The sequence below is a fragment of the Echinops telfairi genome, unplaced genomic scaffold, assembly GCF_000313985.2.
Source record: "Echinops telfairi isolate 266 unplaced genomic scaffold, ASM31398v2 ScPeMD7_7458;HRSCAF=8496, whole genome shotgun sequence".
NCBI lineage: Eukaryota > Metazoa > Chordata > Mammalia > Afrosoricida > Tenrecidae > Echinops > Echinops telfairi.
The window spans coordinates 8,001,014-8,020,686 of NW_022111358.1; the positions used below are offsets into that span (position 1 = coordinate 8,001,014).

General features: G+C 43.8%; 1 pseudogene; it reads right to left on the reverse strand.

The window, feature by feature from the left end:
* Window positions 1-246: 246 nt before the first annotated feature.
* Window positions 247-694, reverse strand: LOC101639546 (annotated as a pseudogene).
* Window positions 695-19,673: the final 18,979 nt, after the last annotated feature.

The following is a 19,673-nucleotide window of genomic DNA, read 5'->3' on the forward strand; positions in this document are numbered from 1 at the left end:
AAAATCCCCAAACACCCCCAAACTGCACCAATAATTCGCATTTTGACCAAAATATTAGATCCTGGAAGGCAGTGTAAAATGCAAATCAAATGACCAAAAATCCTGAACAAACAGCATTATTAGCGTACAAAATATTCATATTATTGAACTAGCAACAGGTGATGTTCTCTGCGTCTGTAGAACTTGGAATCACATAGCTGCTCTGCTGTATCTACTCCATGCCAGCTTCCAAACCCAGACAAGATTTTAGTTAGCTTCATCCTTTGAGGCCGCATCCAAACTTTCTGCAAGATCTGGACCATCATCATCGTCTTCCTCATCAGTGTCTTCTGGCTTTGGTGTTTTGCTCTCCAACGCTTGCCTCGGGAACTAACGTTAGACTTAATATTCCGGGAAGCTTTTCTGTGACTGGTCTGGCTTCTGCACGGCCAGTAATAGCAAGTGTTAGCAGAGTGGGAGGCTTGGACCTTGGGATTGTGGAAGTCAATAACTGTTCCATCATCTTTAATCATGTTTACTTCTTCAATACCAGCTATATTATTCACAGCCAATTTTTAAGAGACTTCTGAAGCTTTTTGTCACCAGCTTTGGCTGTTCTAGGTACCACTTTCTTCTTTCTGCGAGCTATACCCTTGCTCCCCAGCCAGACCTGAGCCTGAAGCGTGGCTAACTTTTCTTCAGTCATGCTGATGGTAAATCTGCAGCAGGGGTGGTCCTCAAACACCAGCACGTGGCCAGAGCAAGATGGCCGCCTTAGTGGAGGCTGAGAAAGACGGAGTCTGTGTAGCTTTTAATATACCTTTGAATAATTCTGTCTGCTTATCACAATGGCTTGGGCTTGGGGTGGGGGATGTTCTTGGTTTGGGAATAATTTTAGCTTTTTGTAATTTAATAATTTTTAAGGACCTTTAAAAAGTAGATCAGCTACATCATCTGGCTTTGAACAATTCTGAGTTGATTTTAATAGGTGATGGCTTTTTGATTTCCACCATGACAACCCTGGGCACACAGACGGTGGCTATAGCTCTGGGAGTGGATTCCTTAAGAGTAGTCAGAGAAAGCTATAGCCTGGGCCGGGCACTTAAAGGAAGCAAGAAGAGGAAGCCTTGAAGGAAATGGGGAAATAGCATCGAGATGAAGGAAAGGAGAGGGGGCAGAAAAATGTGAGGGCAAAGTGTAGAATTTTGAAGCCTACATTTCTAGTTTAGATACATCTTCCAACTGTCCAGATCTCACAGGCACCCCGAGCCTCAATCTATTTACAACTTACCTCCAAGCCCACCCATCTCACCTACCCTTCTTGTCTTGCTCACCTCTGCATATGGTTATCTGTCTGGCTAGGCAGAACCTGAAAACCAAATGAGGCTCTTCCTCCTTATTCCTACCAAAGTCACTGAGAATGCCGCAGCTGTGTCCCTCAAACCCATCCCTTTCCCTCCAGTTCTGCTCTTTGGTGCCTTTATGCTATGAGATGCTACCTATATTTGATTCTCTACCTAGTTTCCTTGACTTCAATATGACTCCCAATTCTTCATTTGTCTCTCTCCTGCCCCAAATTATGGAACAGTTTAAACACTGCAGCAGACATGGCATGCTGTCTACCCCCAACCCTCCTACTGACTTTGTTCAGATGCTCCCCCACCCCACACCTTCTAGCCATGGGCTCAGGGAGTGGAATCCTATCCCCAGCTCTGGGACAATATCACTTTAGCAAGTGAAACTGACTATGGGAATTCCAGTGCCCCTGCCAGAGGTTGGATTAGGAAAAGTCCATGGATCTGGGGGAAGATGAGGTTAAACACTTGGCTATTTTTGAATGTCGGCATACATATTGGGTACCTGAATTCCACCTTGGGGTGAGGGGAGCTAGCCTCGAAGGACAAATCAGAAAGCCAAGGACAAATGGAAAGCACTTGGGTCCTTGGGGTCAGGACTGAGCAACTGAACTATCTAAAATTGGACTCATCCTACCTCTAAACTTCTTATAGGAGAGAGATAACTTGTTGACGCCACTTTTATTTGGGTTATCTGTTACTTGTAGTCAAAGCACATGCTACAAAAAACTTAGTTTACAAAAGCTGATAAGCTGTTTTGCATACTGAGTTTGAGCTTACTGTGGGACATCTAAGGAGAAACAAGATTAAAGAAGTGAAAACAAAGATTCAAGGGTTAGTACAGAGTCAGAATTATAAAGGAAGTTTCAAAAAGTGCAAGGAAAATGGAATGAAAAGATAACAGAATTTTCCCATGAACTTTTTGAAATCCTTCTCTTATGAGAGAGGTTGAGGTCACCAGATATGTATGATTAAAAATGGATAACAATTTTTTAGTGCTATTTATGTACTAGGCACTATTCTAAGTATGTGAAAAGAATTAAGCTTTGCTTTGTGTAACTCGAGAGTTTCCAATCCCATTTCACTTATGGCAAAAATAAGGCCTGCAGAGGCTTAGTAACTTGCCCAAACTGACAGAGGCCAGAGGTGGGGGTGCCAGCATCCACCCCAGCAGCCTGAGCAGCAGAGAACACACTCCTCACTCTATACGATGCTGCGGCTGTTGGGTGCTGTCCAGTCAATGCCCAGTCACAGTGATCCCCTACAACAGAGTGGCACTCACAGTGGCTGCAGCAATGGGCTCAAACGTTGCAAGAACTGCAAGATGGTGCCGGAGTGACTGGGTGGTGTTCGGTTCAGTGGTACATGGGTTGCTAGGAGATGGACCCAACTTGAAGGCACCTAACAGCAGTGACCTCTATGGAAGCAGATGGTCAGGGCTTTCTCCCAGGGAGCCGATCCTGGAGTCGCATCACTAACTTGTCAGTTGGCGGCCCAGCACTTAACCATGGCTCTGCTGGGCTGCTTGATGCTATGCTACCTATGCTTAAGCCAGTGGAAGAGAAAACAGTGAAGTCACATACCTAACAGTAGTACGAGAAGTCGGACTGTCTACGAAACAAAATCTCTGAGGAACATAAAATGAAGGAGCCGTTACTTCAATGGGGATAAAGGATAAGGGAGGAAAAATGAAGCATGGCAGTCATGAATTCTGAAACGGAGGGTGCAGAGATACCTAGAGTACCAGGCCCTGGCCCTGAAATCCAGAGAAGGCCGAGGGTGCAGGCAGATTCACCAATTTCAGCTGCTCCACAACTCTGCTTAGAATAGAGGCAAGGCACGTACACACCCAAAACAAAACACACCTCACTGCTGGTGGGGGAGTCGATTTCAACTCATAGCAACCCTGTGGACAGCATAGACCTGCCCCTGCGGTTTTCTGAGACTGTAACTCTTTATGGGAGTACAAAGCCTTGTCTTTCTCTCTTGGGATAGCTGGTGGTTTTAAACTGCTGACCTTAAGGTTAGCGGCCCAACATATTATATATATTTAAAAGCCATGGTTGTTAAAGCAATTCCTTTTTGCCTTATAATACCCAATAACTTACAAGTAACTTTAAAATAACAAATGGTTTACAAATAGGAAGGTAATTAGAATGAAATGCCAAGCAGTGAGCTAGTTAGAAATTTTATGTCTGTGATCTCCCTTAATCATAATTGATGATTTTCTTTAACGACCAATTTCACCAGGCAAATATTATTATTTTTTCAAATATAATTTATAACTGTGGAGTTATTCACACTGTCCACTAAATCCATCAGCAACATGTTAGTTCTACTTTCAAAATATATCCAGAATTCAATCTTTTCTCCTGTAAAGCAGTAAGTAGCAGTTTCTCAACCTTTGGACAGATATTCTGACATTGACTTTGTTCTGTTAGTATATCCTCAAACATCACCCCGTAGACACGACTGGGTTCTTTCACATCCTAGTATTCATCCATCCACGTGTATTTATCATGCTAAGCTATGTACGCAAGGGCCCAGGTATAATGGTAATAGAGAGGGGCAAATTCTGCGTTTCTTGACTGTGCAGTTGGTCAGTGGCACAGAGAACTATACAGAACAGGAGCTACTCCAAGAGTCAGAAGAGCTGAGTGCTGTCGGGACTACGAGTGAAGGGCAGCTAACCCAGACCTCAAGGGTCTGGGCGTGCAATCCCAGAAGGAGGAGTGTTTAAACTGAGAATGAAGGGAGGACTACGAATGATTGAGGCGATGCTGGTGGGAAAGAGCACTGCTCTGCACAAGGTCACAAGGAACACACACTGAGAGGCAGAAAGCAAGACGTCGTCAAAGAACTGAAAGGACTTCAGTAAGGCTGGAGGAGATAGTCAGACTGAAGGCAGGAGAATTGGTCTTTGATGATGTGGCCTTGCAAGACATGTGAAGATGCGTAGGGTCTGTCTCACGAGCAAAGGTGAGCCGCTGAAGGCTTTCAGCGCAGAGGCGGGAGGTCGGGTGTTCTGCATCTCAGAGCTAATTCTGACAACGCAGCCTGTTGCTCTAGAGTCAATTCCAAGAGTTGAGCTAACTGCCGTTATAGGTTTTCTATGGCGAGAAATCTTAACAGAAACGGACTGCCAGACCTTTCTCCTACAGAGTGGCTAGGGGTTCAAATAATTGACTTTTTGGTTAGCAGTGGAGCACATAACCACTGTAGCACCGAGGTTCCTGACCACAACACAGAGCTATTAAGGCTTACAGCTCGGGGAAGCTAATTAGGAGTGAAGAGCTTCCACAGGACCTCGAATAGTGGTCAGATTCTAAAAGTATTTTGGGAACTGAATTGACCTCATGTGTGGATTGAGGAGCCCTGTTGGCCTGCTAACCACAAGGTCAGCAGTTTGAAACCAGCAGCTCCTTGAGAGAAAGACCAGGCTTTGTAGTCACATAACATCACGCTCTCTGAAACTCGCAGGGGCAGTTCTACTCTTGGCAGTGAGGCTGGCTTTCTTGTTTGGTGCACTGACATGGGGATGGGGATGGGGATGGTGAGGAGAGAGAGAAATCAGGAACGATACATTCTGGAGACAGATGAACTCTGACATTTTGTACCTTTCTCAAAGAGGGCATTTTATGCATTGCCACAAAAAAACTACGTTTTGAGTGGACATTTTAAAGTTATTCCTTCTCTTTTTGTAAATAAGAATACATATACATAAGAATATTATAAATAAGAATAAATGCTCTCTGGCTTTAGAAACATAGCATCGAGTGACCTTACAAAGTGGTACAGGAGGAAGAAGGATAAACACAGGGCCTACTTGAATCACCGCAGCTATTAGCTGACTGAACAGGAAGAGCCACACAATTGTGATAAATGAAGCGGAGACTAAGAAACAACTTGTTTCAAATGAAACTCCTCTTTTTCTAAGTGGGACACACTGCAAATAAGATATGTGGGTTACTTTTTATAAAAAGGTTATTTCCTGGAGATTTTGGTGAAAGTTAGGTTCCTAGTGGTACTGTGGGCTAGACCTTGGGCTGCTAGCAGCAGGGTTAGCAGTTCAAGCCACCAGCCAATCCACGGGAGAAAGAGGAAGCTATCTGCTGCAGTGCAGAGTGAGAGTCTCATTTGGTTGAGACCCCTGGCTTTGAGGGCGCCCAGTGGATGGTGGCCCAGGACTACTATACATTTACTACTGTAATGCTCTCTTTGCTTCCTTATGGCATGTATTAGTCTGCCAGGTACAGTTCTGCCTCTGTGAATGAGTTACCCTAATTATCTCTGTAAATAGTGTCCAGTTACTTAAAAGTTTAATTTGTACAAGTCAACAATTCATGGATTGCCAGCCTGTATATGTATTTTTCCTTTTCTCAACAGTGTGTTAAATTCAACTCCATGGCAATGGGTTTGGTTTTCTGGGTGATACTGATAGTAAAATTTTTGGAGCGTTTACTATGGCCGGCACTGCATTAAGTGACTTACACACATGATCACATTTTAAGTTTCATGACAACCCTGTGTTGTAGGTACTTTAATGTTTTCTTCTTCTTACGCTACAGATAAAGAAATGGAGGCTTCAAAAGGTGAAGGGATATGCCCAAGGTCACCCAAGCATTCAACGGAAGACCTGGGACTCGCCCAAGCTGTCTACTTCTACAGCCGGTGCTCTTAACCTCTCCATCCTGCAAGGACTCTGTGCTACTGTTCAAACAACAGGAAACTGCTCCCCAACGGTCTCTGGCCATCCTCTTGTCTGTTTGTTTCGCCTGTAAGAGGAGGGCATGGAAGCTTGTTGTGAGTACAAAGTGAGACAGAGACAAGATGTGGGGAGGGTCTGGTGTCCTTATGCTGAATGAGGTAGTGAGACTAGACGCAGCTTTAAAATCATTCGCAGCTCCAAACCCCTATGAAGCCATGGCTCTTCTTCAGCTCCAAAACTTCAACAGATGAACCCATTTAAAGAGAACTCTCCTAGAGAGGTTGACGTTACCACTTCTGTTGCCTTCTTCTTAAGTGGTAATAATAAAAAACTGGATAGACCTTGAAAATGTGCGCCCGACAAAAAAGGGGAGAGAGAGCGAGAGCTGGCAGTCACTGAAAAGTAACTGCAGCTGGTTAGTCACTTATTCTGAAAGCATTTGCTATTGGTATTATCAAACCACAGGAGATCGTCATAAGGTTGGCCAAAAGCAATCTGAAATGTCAAAGCAATAATTCGTCAGGTAAGCGTCAGTTGTGTCACTGTTTTTGTCTGGTTAATTTGGTTACAAAACATGAGAGCTGGGCCAGCAGGCTGCACCCAGGAAAGTGCACCGTCAGGAGATATGCAGAGACCCTCTGGGAGGGAAAGTGCTGGACTTGGACCCGAAGGTGTGGCTCTTCAAGGCCTTTCTCGTTCTTCATCCGGTCAGGTGTCCCTGCCAACTAGCTCCCTCCATTCTGATGACTGCTTCTGTGCCTTCAAAATTCTGATGGGCCAATTAAAGTTATTCAGATTTCACCATCAAAGCCCATGGAAACAACAGTCAAGAAGTCAAATGACAAATAGCATTGGACTAATCTGCAGCAAAAGACCTCTCTAAAGTTAAAAAAACAAAATCAAAGCTGTCACATTGAGAGGAAGGTGTGCATGACCTGGCCAGGGTGTTTTCAATCACTGTATACACAGGTGAAGGCCGGACAAGGACTACGGAAGAGGGAAGAAGAACTGATGCATTTGAATTGTGGTGCTGGTGAGGAATGCTGAAGGTACCGTGTGGGCTGCCAAAAGAACAAACAAATCTGTCTTGGAAGAAGTATAGTCAGAATGCTCCTTAGAAGCAAAGCGGGTGAGATTTTGTCTTATGTGCTTTGGACAAGTTATAGGAAAGACCAGTCCCTGAGCAGAACAGCATGCTCGGTAGAAGGTCAGACCTTCATCAAGATGGATTGACAGGGTGGTCATCAAACCCAATGGGCTCAAACAGAGCAGTGGTTCTACGGCTGGTACAAGACAGGGAAGTGCTGTTCTGCTGCACGACGGGCTTCAAAACCTTTGTGGTAAAATGCCATTACTTTTTCGACCATTTTCCATTCCTTGTTGAAGTTCTCTTGTAGTCAGAACCAACTCACTTGCCATCCCCTCTCCCACCATCCTCCACAGGAGGGGCTTTCAACTGGTCTTGTGTGTTATGAAGGAGTCTTGGTGGTGCTATCAGGTATGCGGTAACTGCAAAGTCGGTGATTCAAGCCCACCAGCTGCTCCGAGGGAGACAGAGGAGGCTGCTTGTTCCTGTAAAGACGTACAGCTTCGGAAACCCTAGAAAGGGTCCCTGTGTGCCAGAACAGGCTTTTTTAAGGTGACCAGATTGAAAGTGGGACACCATTGACCGGGGGTTGGGGTTCTTGATTAGAAATTTGGTCTGTATGGACCAAATAGACCGTTCCCTAGCCTGTCGTGCATTCTTTAAAAAAATCGGGCCTTTTTTAAAATGCCAAAAAGCGGGACTGTCCCACCACAAGCGGGACGTCTGGTTACCTTAGGCTTGGTGGCGATGGGTTTGGTTTGGTGGATATGTGTGTTATGTACTTTCCTGCAGGGAACGGTTATACTTTCATCAGTCACCCAGGAGGAAATGACCCCCAAAGGAGGAAGAACCACTACGCTATCTTAAGACAAGCTGGGTTGGGTCTTAGTGGTTCAGGTGTCTATTTCCAAATTTCTAGCAGAAAAATAATGGTTATGATTTGCACATAACCTGTGCAAAGCTGTGAACCATGTGCCAGGTGCTGTTCTAAAGACTTTATATGGATCAACTACTTTTAATTTCTAAAACAGTATAGAGGATTTTTACAGAGACAGAAACCGAGGAACAGTGAAACAAAGTAACTTTCTCAAAGTTGTACAACTAGCAAGTCGATGAATTTGTGTCCAAGCAATATAAACCCTCCAAACTCACGGCCTTGAAGTCAATTCTGAATCTTAATGACCCTTATGGACAGGGAAGAACGGCTCCTGTGGGTTTCTGAGATGAACTCTTCAAAGGAGTCGATAGCGTCACATTTCTCCCACAGAGGGGTTGGTGGTTTCGAACTGCAGACTTTGCAGTTAGCAGCCCAATGCATAACCTCTATACTGCCTGGGCCCCTTCTAGACAATACACACAATGTTGAAAACTGACTTGAGTCAAGTGCTCTAATGCAGACCACAGGTTGGTTAGGTGAGAGGGTGGGTAGGAGTGAAACACATATATGACACATCAAAACATGGGCCTTGCTCACCACCAAGGTCATACATAGCAGAGTACTCTCTCCTAAAAAGGACATAGGTAGTAGGCAGGCAAAATCAATACTATGTCATATAACCCTATGAAGGCACCCTGGTGAAGCAATGGGTTGGGTTAGTGGTTCAAACCCCTAAGACACTCCGTGAGAAAAGCATGAGGCAGTCTGCTTCCATAAAGATTACAGTTTGGGAAACTCCATGGGGCAGTTCTACTCTGCCCTGCAGGGCTGCTCTGTGTTAGAATCAACTTGATGGCAATGGGCTTGGGTAACAACCGTATTACGTCCAAGAATATCAACCATGCCGATAAGCTAAAAATAATAGTGAATAGAAAAATTACTTTCCCAATATTCCAAGTAAGTTAGGAGACGGTGGTGGGAAAGTAAGGGGCAGCTGGGAACCCTCCGACGGCCGATCTGTCAGCTGGAGAACAGAGAAACCCAATCACTCGCTGAGTCCTTACGTTCAAATCAAAATAAATATCCACACTTTCACTTCTCAATTCTGACACCGGCTGCCCATTTCTTTCCCTGATCCTAGCCACCTGGAGCCAGGTGAAAAGTTCACCGATACCAGCCTTCAGCTTGCCAAACGGCCCGAGACTTCAGAGGCTGGCTGCTTGAGGGTCCGCAGGACGGCTGCCTCCCTTCTCACCAGCTGGCTGCACACATCTGGATTTCCAACGGCCTCTTCAGGAAGCCAGCCACAGGCTCAGGTACACCCCTTTCCCTGAGCTCTCCCCTTCTGACCTTCAGGTGACCCACATGACCCCGGGAAAGCATTCTACTGATGATTGCAGCATTATACTGCCAATAATCGATGCCACCAAGAGGGGCATAAGATGCAGTCTGGGAGAGTGCCCACTAAGGAGCTTCCAAGACCCAAAAAGGGACCAGCTACCCCCCTGAGGGCATGGATGTCTTCCAACAGCCAGAAGGCTCACGGAGCGTCCATGTCCAGAGCCTGGATGAGGGGTCTCGTTGGATAATAAAACTCCAGCTCCTCTCCCCTGAGGTTGGTTGAAAATACAAGGCGAGTACAACTATGGCGCTGTGAATCTTTTGGGCCTGGTCAGCCCTCACCTCTTCCTTCACCCATTTAACCTGTTCGTTTGGGGTAGTCTGGAGCTGTTATCTAAAACACTCAAACTTCAAGGGTTGTTTTTCTTCTTACAAAGACATTACTTCACAGGAACTAAGGACCAATACCAAGTTCTTTGGGCCAAATGAATGCACACTCCACACCTGCACATAAATGCACATGAAGGGCTTTCAAAAGGTTCATGCAAGATATGACAAAATAATAATTTCTAAATTATCAAGGATTCATGAGGGGTGGGGAAGCGGGGAGAGGGGAAAAACGAGGAGCTGATGCCAGGGGCTCAGGTGGAGAGCAAATGTTTTGAGAATGATGAGAGCAATAAATGTACAGATGCACTTTACACAATTGATGTATGTATGGATTGTGATAAGAGTTGTATGAGCCCCTAATAAAATGATTTTTTAAAAAGGCTCATGGGCAAATTCCATCATCTTTTAAAAAAACCCACTTTATAAGGGGCTCATACAACTCGTCACAATCCATACATACATCAATTGTGTAAAGTGCATCTCTACATTAATTGCCCTCATCATTCTCAAAACATCTGCTCTCTGCTTCCATCATCTTTTAAATCCCTTTTTTCCAGAAGCCTTTTGAAGCTCCCTCATATACCTAAGCAGCTAGCAAACATGGAAAATTAAACGATATTTAAAAAAATTTTAAAGAACATCCAGCAAGAGAATTTTGTTAGAACAGGTAGAAATGATGACTGGAAGCATTAATTTTAAAATGCAGGCAAGGTAATCCCCGCCCCTCCCACGCCCCACAAAGACGCCACTGTCCAAATCTCTGGAGCCTGTGCATCAGAGTTCTCTCACGTGGCAAAGGGATGTGAAGGTGGTGGGTGGGAGAATGGTGACAGCCCAACAAGATCTGAGTGAGGCAGAATTCAAAAGACTAAACGAAGGAAGGACACCAAGAGCACAGAGTAAATGGTATATGAAGCAGGACTCTGGTGGTGTAGTGGGTTACATGTTGTGCTGTTAGCCGCAAGGCCAGGCTTTCGAAACCACCGGCTGTTCCATGGGAGAAAGATGAGGTTGTTGACTCCCGTAAAGAGGTAACAGCCTACAACAGCGGCTCTCAACCTGTGGGTCGTGGCCCATTTGGGGGTTGAAAGACCCTTTCACAGGGGTCTCCCGATTCATAACAGTAGCAAAATGACAGTTATGAAGTAGCAACGAAAATAATGTTACGGTTGGAATCACCACAACATGAGGAACTATATGAAAGGGCTGTGGCAAGAGGAAGGTTGAGAACCACTGCCCTATAGGGTTCCTATGAGTCAGAACCAACTCGAAGGCAGTGAGTGGGATATTAAATAGAAAACACCACATCGCAGAGCATTAATGTGGAATGGTCCCTCTATGCACCCCTGTTGTTGGTTGATCTCTGTGGATGGCAACCCCAAGTACAACAGCAGAAGGAAGTGCTGTCAGGCTATGCTGTCCTAGGTCCATGGTATGCTTGGATCCCGTGTTGAGGCACATGAGCAAGGGCTTGTTATTCTGAGTACCTTCCAACCTAGGGGCCTCACCATCAGCACTGGATTGGACTATATTTGGTGGTGAGCCCTAGGGTTTTCATGGGCTTATTTTCAAAAGTAGATCCCCAGGTCTTCTGAGATGTCTCTGGTGGATTCAAACCACCAACCTTTTGCTGGTCACAAAGGTCATCAAATCAAATTCACAGCCATCGAGTTGATTCCAACTCACAGCGACCCTGTAGAACAGGGTAGCACCACCCTTGTGAGTTTCTGTGATGAACGCTTTACAGGAGCGGCAAGCCCCAACCTTCCCTCTGGGACTGGCTGCTCGTTTCAAACTACTGACCCTGCAGTTAACAACCCCGCACGTAACCACTACAACATCAGGGTCGCAGTCATTGAAAATCCTCCAGAGTACTGCGCTACTTGGAAGCATATAGGGTCACCATGAGTCAGAAATGACTTCGTGGCAAGTGGTCTGGTGCATATATGTATGAACTAATTCGTTGTTCAAAAGTTCCACCAAATTGTGTCTACTTCTGGGGATTGGTTTACGGCATTCACTCCTGATTGCTTAAATGTTACTAGCATGCTTCTCTATGGTAATTAAAAAACAAGGATTTAAAACTACACCAAATGAAAAGCAATTAAAAATTTTTTTCCCTTTGAAAAAACTTAGAACGGAAGCATTTATTCCGGGAACGGCACAGCTTGTCATCTCGGCTGTGGCTATTTGAAACTGTGGTATTAGAAATGGCTGTTGAGCTTGTTCGGTTTCGCATGGAACGTTTCCACACAGAAATTAAGTATGATCAAAACAAAAACAATAATCTATAGTATCTAACTTTGTAATGGGACATTTTTAAGTTTAGGATGGGTTTTATTTAAGTAAGGTAAAGACACTCATAGGTATAAAATTTGGGAACTCTGCTGGGGTGTGTAATTGCCAGGGCATGATGGGAATTAATAGTTGTTCCATTAACTTTTTTACACCCATTTCACAAATGAGGGAGGATGTTAAAATGTTACAAAAATACTTACTTTATCCTGGGAGTTGACTACTCCAGGGAGAATACATTTCCTGAAGAATGCTGAGGTATTTTAGGGAGCTTAGTGGCGCACTCTCCTCTTTTCTCCAAGGCCTGATCAGCTAGCCCCTCCCACACACTCCCAGTGTGCACGTGCACAGAACTTCCCTTACTTCACTGGACTGGCCAGTTGACGTTATCTGTAATTAGCATTCCCACCTCTAACCACATACCAGAGTCAGGCATACAGGAAGTCAATAAAAATTGGTTGACATAATGAATACATGCTTTTCAGATAATGTGGACTATGTGGGGAGAAATGTATGGGGTATCTGCGGCAGCTAGCTGCCTTAGAAAGAATAAGAGCTAGCATATTTAGTGATAAATCAGTCAATCTATGGTTTAGAAAGGAGCTCTGGTGGCTCTGTTGGATAAGCACTGGACAGCTAACCGCAAGGTCTGTAGTTGAAACCCACCTCTCTCCAAGGGAAACAAAGATGAGGCTGTCTGCTCCTATCAAGATTTTATAGCCTCAGAAACCCAATGGGGGCAGTTCTACTCCGACCTGCAGGGTCATGAGTGGAATCGACTTGCGGGCAGGGAGGTTGGCTGGGGTTTCTGAGTGCTGTTTGAGGGGAAGTGGGGGGTCAGTGGTAGTGTTCTTGCCCTCTACACTAGGGACTCATGCTGCCAGTCAGCCACCCGCTGGTCAGGGGAGGCTGGACGCTGCTGGGATGCTGGCAGCTTCAGCGGAACTAGACGAGGGCGAGGCGCTGGTGGCACTGAGCGTTATGTATTAGGCTGTTAACGGCAAGACTGTCCGTCAAACCCACCAGCTGCTCTGCAGAACGATGCTGCCCGCTCCCATCACGATCCACAGGGCCTCCGAACCCCACAGAGAGTGGCGGGGAGTCAGAGATGACTCTATAGCAGCGGGGTTTGGCTTTGTTTCTCTACGTCCTGTAAAGTTAGAAAGAAGAAAACATGCATCTCCTCAGTCCTTTCTAATTGTTATTATTGAAATTGGGAGTCTAATAAGATTACATATTTAATGAAACTGAGCACAAGGCTGTCTATATAAGTGACCAAGCCCCCAAGCCCACCGCCAGGAAGCCAGTTCTGACTCAGAACCACTGGACAGAGCAGGGAGGGAGGAAGGCCCCTGTGTTTCGGAGGCTGGAACTCTACGGGAACAGCTGGTGGCTTTGCCCTGCTTTACCATGTACCAGAAAGCTGCTCAGATTTAGAAGTCAGCACGCACTTGGTCTTCTTCACTCTCGGGGCAGTAGAACATTTCTATGTGAACAGAATGCCACTAGCATTAATAGAAAATCAATTTTAGAAACGAAAATTAGTCAACAGTAAATGAATTTGATGAGTATAACAGCTGTTTCATAAAATCACACAAAATCGCTACTTTGTGTGCATTTCTCATGCTATTTCATGATTTCTGAGAAACTCACATACAATTATAGCTAGAAAGGCATATATTGATTTCAAGATGGTTAGGTGGTAGGGTACTAGCCACAAGGCCAGGTACAGCTAATTCTCCGGAGAAAGATGTGCTGCGGCTCCTGTAGCGCGACCTGCACTCTTGCATACCCTGTAACAGCTGGGATCGACTCCATGGCAGGGAGTGTAGGTGGGTATATACATTTAATAAAGTATGCAATCATTTTTAAAAACAGAGGTTTTTACAACTTCTCTATATCTAAAACCTTCAATCTATTCAACTAAAATGCACCCAAAAAAGAAAAGAAACATGGAGCAAAAGGGATCATTAAATTTAAAGGCAAACTCTCTAGACTGTACAACCCACAAACAGAAGGTCAGTCCGTGGAAGGGGCTGTCCTGTGTGCCAAAGCAATGAAGACAACGTGAACAAAAACAAAACAAAAAAAACCTCCACCCTCATTTAAGCACAAACATTTTCAGAAACCTGTCTTAAAATATAAATTGGGATGCCCACTCGTTCTTATTTTCACTAGGGGAAAGGGTAAGCACTGTAAAACATCAAGAAGTAACTCTTACCCAGTCAGAACCACACCATTGGTGAAAGCACGTGATCGACCCCTAACCACTAAATACTGGGCACAGAACAAAATGTTGAGCATGGGTGAGGCTACATGTCCATTGAAACCACTTCCAGCTCAGTTCTGGGTGGATGAAGCTGGCGTGAAAGCCAGTGGTACAACTGGCAGACATCAATTCCATAAAGGTCTTGGATCAGAGGTCATTGTTTTATGTATGGTAATCGGATTATCTTTTTATTTTCTTCTGTATTATTAGAAGGATAAGGAAGGAAACAGGTGTGTGTGTGTGTGTGTGTGTGTGTGTGTGTGTGTGTGTGTAGCACACATGCTTCAATATTCTCTTTAATCTGTACTTCCAATAAAGAGGAGGAGCTAGGAGAACAAACGTGCAGTGTGTGCCAATGGGAACAATCAATCATTTCCTATTATTTCGAGGGTGAAAGAACTCAAGAACTAAGCTAGTTTGAATTCTTGTTTTGTGATAGGAGTCTATGGGCTTTTTGATAAGAATTTTCCTCATTCAAGCCTGCCAACACCCTATGGTGTAGGTCTTGCACTGTCATATTCCTGTTTGGCTGGTATAGAAACCAAGGCATACAGACGCTGGTTAGAATACCTAGGGCCACACTATTAGTAAATTACAATTAGTAAATTACTAATAGCAAATTGTAATTCACTTGTAAATTTACAAGCTAAGGTCTGACTCCAACCCTCACAGAGCTACATGGCTTCATGCCACACTGACGGGGCAAAAATGGCAACGATAGGAAGAAAGCATGCTGTGACAGAGTCCAAAAAAAACCTAGGAACATTTACTTGAAGATGAGATCGTGAAACAGTAGCCAAACGACAACAAAGAAGACTGACAGGGAGGAGCAGAGGAGACGTCAGAGCGGGAAAGCAGGGCTGTTCCTGGCATTCGGGAGAAAGGTTTTCTCAGGACAGGTTCACACATTTCATTGTTTGCATCTATGTGTGTGTGTGTGAATGGAAAATGTTAACATTAAAATCAAGATATTCTTCTAAAGCTGTACACAGCCACCGTTAAGGTGAATTCTCCATCAAAAAGAATTTCCTCATTCCACGAAAATATGGAGGAAATGTGATATAGCATTTATCATAACACAGTTACTGAATATAAGAAAACACTAACATGTAAAACAGCATAAAGGAGCCCTGGTGGCACTATAGGCCAGGTGTTGGGGTGCTAATCACAGAGTGAATGGTTCCAACCCACCAGCCACACCTGGGAGAAAGATGGGGCTGTCTATCCCCTAGATAGGCTGCTCTGAGACGGGATCAGCTTGCTGGCAGCGGGCCTGTTTGGGTACGACAGCATGCTTTCCGGAGTGCTATCACTGGATTGACGAAGGGATGGCGAAAAGCAGGTTAAGCAGTGGAAAACTTAGAAACTGAGTGGAGCATGTCGCCAATCAAATGTTGAATATGCCCTGGATTTCCAGGACTAAAGCCAGAATACCCCTTAGAAATGAGGATCATCAATGGCGAGGAGGGCACAGGATGCCTGGTGGGGCTTGATCAGGGACAATGTAGCCGAGAGGAATTACTGAAACCTGAATGAAAGCCGTACATAATAGTGGGACAAGAGGAAAGTAAAAGTAAATAGAGGAAAGAACTAGGAGGCAAAGGGCTTTTATAAAGGTCTAAATACAGGAATCTACATATTAAATATATTTACACATAACGATAGGGAAATAGATCTATGTACATATATTTATGTGTTAAGTATTAAGGTAGCAGACGGACACTGGCCTCTACTCAAGTATTCCCTCAACACAAAAACACTTTGTTCTAATAACCAGGCATTCTGTGATGCTCACCTTCCCTGACATGACCGCTGCAGACAAAATGGGTATGTGCATAAGCAAATGTGGTGAACAAAGCTGATGGTGCCCAGCTATCAAAAGATATAGCGTATTGGGTCTTAAAAGCCTGAAAACAAACAAGTGGCCATCTAGCTGAGCAGCAACAAAGCCCACATGGAAGAAGCACACCTGCCTGATCATGAGGTATCGATGGTATCAGGTATCAAAGACCCAGAACTTAGAAACAGAGAAAATCATATTGACGTGAATGAGTGGGAGCGCAGAGTCAAGACCCAAAGGCCATCTGTAGACAATTGGACATCCCTTAAAGAAGGGTCACAAGGAAGAGACAAGCCAGTCAGGGTGCAGTATAGCACCATGATACATACAACTTACCTATGAAACATACAACTTACTTCTAGTTCTTTAATGCTCCCCCCACCCACTATCATGACTGCAATTTTACCTTATAAATCTGACTAGACCAGAACATATACACTGGTACATATAAGAGCTGGAAACACAGGGAATCCAACAGACAAACCCCTCAGGACCAATAATGAGAATAGTGATACCAGGAGGTAAGGGGAAGGTGTGGGGAGGACGGGGGGACTGATCATAATGATCTACCTATAACCCCTCCCAGGAGGATGGACAACAGAAAAGTGGGTGGAGGGAGACAGCAGTAGGTGTAAGACATGAAAAAATATATAAATTATCAAGGGTTTATGGGGGGTGAGGGTGAAAAAAGAAGGGGAAAAAAGGAGCTGATACCAAGAGCTTGAGTAGAAAGAAAATGTTTTGCAAATGATGATGGCAACATATATACAAATGTGCTTGATGCAATGGATGTATGTATAGATTGTGATAAGAGCTGTATGAGCCCCCCGATGAGTTATATAAAGAAAAGGAAGAAATGAGGATAGTAAAATTTCATCTCAAGTACTTTGTGCATTGAGCAGCTAACCACAAGGTCAGTAGTTCGAAACCAAGTAGAAAGTACATATGTAAACATATGCACAAGGCTTTTTATTATTGTAAAGAGTTAGTTTCAGAAACACAGGGACAGGTCTATCCTGTCCTATAGGGTTGCCATAAGCAAGAAAGGACTTAATGGCAGTGAATTTTGTTTCTTTGGCTATGCTTAGTGGTCACGAGGTGGGCTGCGATTCACATGGTCAGCAGCTCAAAACCACCAGCTGCTCTGTGGGAGAAAGACCGGACTGTCTACTCCCAGTCTTGGAAACCCACGGGGGCAGGGGGGTTGCTATGAGTCAGCATTGACTTGATGGCAGTGGGTTTGGAGTTTTGGTTTTAGACATGTTATCAGAAGGACCTGGAGAAGCCTTTGTTTGGTAAAGTAGAGGGCCACTGAGGAGGAGGAAGACCCTCGTGAGGTGGACTGACACAGTGGCTCAAGCACAGTCCAGTTTCCTAGGTCCCTATGAGTCAGAACCAACTTGAAGGCATCTAAAACAACAACATGATGTCAATAAGACTAACAATGCACAGACATTATCTGCTGCTATAAAAAGATATTACATAGTTAATTAAAGATGTCATTTTGTATCTATTTATGGTTTTGATAATGTTTTCTTCATTTTCAAAATCATATAGGCATTTATCTTACATATATGTATATATGCATATCTACATATGCACACACACAGAGAAAAAGTTGGACAGATAAATACAAAGTACTAATAATTATTATCCCTAAATAAAAAAAAAAAAGAAAACACACACACACAAAAAATTATTATTATCCCTAAATAGGAGAACTACAGTTTTTTCCACTTATACTCATTTTGTAATTATTCTACAACAAAGGGAGAAGGTTTGAAAGGATACTCATGTGAGTATAAAAAAACTGTGAAATGTGTGAGACTTTTATAAATATATTACTACTTGTGATCACTAGAAAAACAAAATAGTGCCACAGATTAAAAAGACTAGAATTCAGCACAGTACTCAGCAGCAGTATGATAGAGTGCTAATCTAATCAGAAAAGGCTTTCACAATTTTGCCAAAAGTAAGAGTTTTTTCCTAAGCATATAATAGCCACTTGGTGGGAAAATAAATAGCTTTTGGATATGTTGCTGTCAGATCATGCTGTGCTTTTACTGCAGGAAACCTATCAAAAGTTGTTGTTTGTTAGATGTTGTCATTTCAGTTCTAACTCAAAGTGACTGCTGGACGCCAGAAAGAAAGTGCACTGCAAGGGCCTGTGCCATCCTCACAAGCCTGGCCTACTGTGGCCATCACTGAGCCAATCCTTCTCATTGACAGTCTTCTCTTTCACTGACCCGCGACTTTACCAAGCATGAAGTCCTTCTCCTGGGACTGCTCCCTCCCAGAAGGTGTCCACAGTTACATATTACCATCCCTACTTCCAAGGAGCATTCTAGCTGACTTCTTCCAAGACAGATTTGTTTGTTTGGGTGGTTGGTATGGTCAATGTTTTCCACTAAACACATAAATTCTTCTTAAAGGTTTCCTAATTCATGATCTAGTTTTTGTATGTCTAAGAGGTGAATGAAAATATCAGGGCTTGGGTCACACAATCTTCAAAACGACGTTTACTTTTGAACACTTGAAAGAGACCTTTCACAGCTGATTTGCCCACTGCAATGTCATTTGATGTCCTATGACCCATTGATTAGGGGTCCAAGTATAATGAAATCTTAAAACACCTACCAGTTTTCCTCCATTTATCACGATGTTGTTTATCGGTCTAGTTTGAGGGTTTACATTTTCTTTATTTATGTTGAGCTGCAATCCATACAATATAATCCATGTAAACAATTTAATTAATTACTGAAGGTTGTAGTATTTGATATCTTCATTTTCAGTAAGCATGGGGTGTCATCTGCATATCACAGGCTGTAAATGACTCTTCTAAGTGTGATGCTACATCTGTCTTCATACAGTGCAGCTTCTCAGATTTTTGCTCTGCACACAGATTGAGTAAGTATGATGAAAGGATACAACCCTCGCCCACACTTTTCCTGACTTTAAATCACTCAGCATTTCCTTGATCGGTTCCAGTGGTCGCCTCGTGGCCTATGTACAGGTCCCACATAAGCACACTTAAGTATTCTGGAATTCATATTCTTGCATCACAATCCACTGCTTGTGAAGATCCACTCAGTTGAATGCCTTCGCATGGTCAGTAAAACACAAAGAAACATCTTGCTCGATTCTCTGCTTTCAGCTGAGATCCATCTGCTGTCAGCAGTACTATCCCTCATTCCATGTTCTCTTCTGACTCCAGCTTCAACTCCTGGCAGTTCCTTGTTGATACTGCTACATATACTTCTATACTCTTTTAGAAGTTTCTTTAACAAAATGTCACTTCTGTGTAATATTCATAATGGCTACATTCTATTGGGTCACCTTTCTTTAGAATGAGCACAAACATAGATGTCTTCAATCAGATGGCCAGGTAGTTGCTGTCTTCCAAATATCTTGACACAGATTTCCTGGGCATGTCCACGACAGCATCCATTTGGTGAAATATTTCAGTTGGTATTTTGTCAATTCCTGGATCACTATTTTACCCCCAGTGCCTTCAGTGCACTTGGATTCTGTC